We start from the raw sequence: 3,570 nt of genomic DNA, 5'->3' as shown, positions 1-3,570 counted from the left end.
TGAGCCTTGATCACGCCACTGTACTCCAGCCTGGTTAATAGAGTGAGATCTTGTCTCAAATAAATTTATTTATCTTAAAAAGGTACAGTAAAACCATGATATAAAAGATTTTTTTTTAATTACACATCTGTATAGGGCACTTACTATGAAGGGAGCTTGCAGGACTGGAAGTTGCTCTGGTTGAGTGAGTGAGTGGTGAGTGACTATAAAGGCCTAGGGCATGACTGTGCTCTACTCCAGATAGTATAAACGCTGTATATTTAGGCTACACTAAATTTTCTTCCTGTTTAAAATTATTTTTGGGGCTGGGCACAGTGGCTCACGCCTGTAATCCCAGCACTTTGGGAGGCCGAGGCAGGTTGATCACTTGAGGCCAGGAGTTCGAGACCAACCTGGCCAACACAGTAAAACCCCATCTCTACTAAAAATACAAAAATTAGCTGGGCCTGTAGTCCCAGCTACTCGGGAGGCTGAGGCAGGAGAATGGCGTGAACCCGGGAGGTGGAGCTTGCAGTGAGCCGAGATCAGGCCACTGCACTCTAGCCAGGGCAACAGAGAGAGACTCCATCTCAAAAATAAATAAATAAATAAACAAACATTTTATATTTTAAACTTTTTTTGTTAAAAACAGACACATACCTTCTTCTCTGAGAAAACACCAAATGGCGGATGACGCCGGTGCAGCAGGGGAGCCCGGAGGCCCTGGGGGCCCTGGGATGGGGAACTGCGGTGGCTTCCACGGAGGCTTCGGCAGTGGCATCAGGGGCCGGGGTCGCGGCAGTGGACGGGGCCGGGGCCAAGGCCACGGAGCTCGCAGAGGCAAGGCGGAGGATAAGGAGTGGATGTCCGTCACCAAGCTGGGCCGCTTGGTCAAGGACATGAAGTCCCTGGAGGAGATCTATGTATTCTCCCTGCCCATTAAGGAATCTGAGATCATTGACTTTTTCCTAGGGGCCTCTCTCAAGGACGAGGTTTTGAAGATTATACCCGTCCAGAAGCAGACCCATGCCGGCCAGCGCACCAGGTTCAAGGCATTTGTTGCCATCGGGGACTACAATGGACGCGGGGGTCTGGGTGTTAAGTGCTCCAAGGAGGTGGCCACTGCCATCCGTGGGGCCATCATCCTGGCCAAGCTCTCCATCGTCCCCATGCGCAGAGGCTGCTGGGGGAACAAGATTGGCAAGTCCCACACCGTCCCTTGCAAGGTGACAGGCCGCTGCGGCTCCATGCTGGTGCACCTCATCTCTGCACCCACGGGCACTGGCATTGTCTCGGCGCTTGTGCTCAAGAAGCTGCTCATGATGGCTGGTATAGATGACTGCTACACCTCAGCCCGGGGCTGCACTGCCACCCTGGGCAACTTTGCCAAGGCCACCTTTGATGCCATCTCTAAGACCTACAGCTACCTGACCCCCGACCTCTGGAAGGAGACTGTGTTCACTAAGTCTCCCTATCAGGAATTCACTGACCACCTAGTCACGACCCACACCAGAGTCTCGCTGCAGCCAACCCAGACTCCAGCTGTGGCTACAACATAGGGTTTTTATACAAGAAAAATAAAGTGAATTAAACCTGAAAAAAAAAAAAAAGACACAAATATACACATTAGCCTAGGCCTACACGGGGTCAAGATCATCAATATCACTGTCTCCCACCTTCCACCATCACATCTCATCCCACTGGAAGGTCTCTAGGGGCAGTAACACATCTGGGGCTGTCATCTCCTGTAATAACAATGCCTTATTCTGGAATGCTTCCTAAAGGACCTGCCTGAGGCTCTTCTTGAGGAGGTATCACTCTGATGAAATACATGGTGGTTTGCTCGGTTTGTTTCTTTTTCCTTTTCTTTTTTTCTTTTTTCTTTTCTTTTTTTTTTTTTTTTTTTGGACACAGATTCTCAGTCTGTCACCCAGGCTGGAGTGCAGTGGCACAATCACAGCTCACTGCAGCCTCAACCTCCTGGGCTCAAGTGATCCTCCCATCTCAACCTCCCAAGTAACTGAAGCTACAGGCATGTGCCACCTTGTTGTAGAGATAGGATCTCACTCTGTTGTCCAGGTTCTTGAACTCCTGGGCTCAAGCAATCCTCCTGCCTCGGCCTCTCAAAGTGCTGGGATCACAGGTGTGAGCCACTGCACCTGGACCTGTTTCTTTTTTCATCATAGATTTTCTTGTCAGAAAATACTGCACCATAAACATTCCTCTCTATTAAGGAAAACCTTTCATTGTCGGGGGGGTCCATGTTTCCAAGCTTTTTAAGGAGCTGGTTGAGGTCTGTAAAAGCTTCTACTAAGCCCTTCACTGTGAATTTTCTTGGAAGTTCTTTTTCTTCTGCAGTTTCCTTTTCTCTTGCCTGTTCTTCAGCTATGTGTTCCTGTTCCAGTTCCAAGAATCCCTCATTCATCGGTTCCTTAGGAACCACCTCTAGGACCTCCTCAATGGCATCCTCATCCACACCGAGGTTAAACTTGTTTGCCAATTCCAACCACAGCTATGTTGATTTTTGCAACCTTCTTATCCTTGGCAAATCCTTTGAAGTCATGAACAAACCTATTCAGTTTCTTCTTCCAGATGCTATGCAGACATGCTTTGATAACATTGCCCCAGTCTCAAGCAAGGTCCTTGATGCAGTCATAAACATTGTAATCCTTCTAGAATTACACCAGTATCTTCTTAGTGTCTCTCTCAGTTGCAGTAATAGCCTGGGTAAAGGTCTTCCTTGGGTAGTGGATATGGTTTGGCTGTGTCTCCACCCAAATCTCATCTTGAATTGTAGCTCCCATAATTCCCATGTGTTGTGGGAGGAACCCGGTGGGAGATAATTGAATCATGGGGACAGTTTCCCCCATACTGTTCTCACAATAGTGAATAAATCTCACAAAATCTGATGGGGCCGAGCACGGTGGCTCATGCCTGTAATTCCAGTCTTGCTTGAGAGCAATGTGGCAGTTACAAACTGAAACCCTTTGTGATCTGGAACAGGGAAAACTCCAGAGCCTTCCAGCTGATCAATAAATACATGTTGAAGCCTGGCATGGTGGTCCACACCTGTAATCCCAGTACTTTGGGAGGCCGAGGCAGGAGGATCTCTTGAGCCCAGGCGTTCAAGGCTGTAGTGAGCAATGATCATACCACTGCATTCCAGCCTGGATGACAGAGTGAGATCCTGTCTTTTAAAAAACAAACAACAAAAAACAAGCATATGCTGCCACTGTACTTCAGGAGCAATGAAACGTCATGGATGACCCAGCTCCGCTTCCAAGGTGCACTCCTGAATTGCTATGCCAGTACAGGGAGAAGTATTGTTTGGGGAAGAACATACCTTCCAAGATTTTGCTTATTGTTGATAATGCTCCCACACGTCTGCCTTTTACTGGTGATCTTCATCCCGGTATCAGAGTGGTGATTCTGCCTTCAAAAACCACCCCTTTGATCCAACCAATGGATCAAGGAGCTGTAGCAGCTTTTAAGCTACTACTACTTTCTACTACTGTATTAGTCCGTTTTCGCGCTGCTGATAATGACATACCCCAGGCTGGGTAATTTATAAAGAAAGAGAGGTTTAATGGA

General features: G+C 47.9%; 1 pseudogene; it reads left to right on the top strand.

Moving 5' to 3' along the window:
* The first annotated feature begins 662 nt into the window (after positions 1-662).
* LOC102126441 (small ribosomal subunit protein uS5 pseudogene) lies at positions 663-1,780 on the top strand (annotated as a pseudogene).
* Positions 1,781-3,570: the final 1,790 nt, after the last annotated feature.

The sequence above is a fragment of the Macaca fascicularis genome, chromosome 7, assembly GCF_037993035.2.
Source record: "Macaca fascicularis isolate 582-1 chromosome 7, T2T-MFA8v1.1".
Taxonomy (NCBI): Eukaryota; Metazoa; Chordata; class Mammalia; order Primates; family Cercopithecidae; genus Macaca; species Macaca fascicularis.
This window is presented reverse-complemented; position numbering and strand designations above follow the sequence as displayed.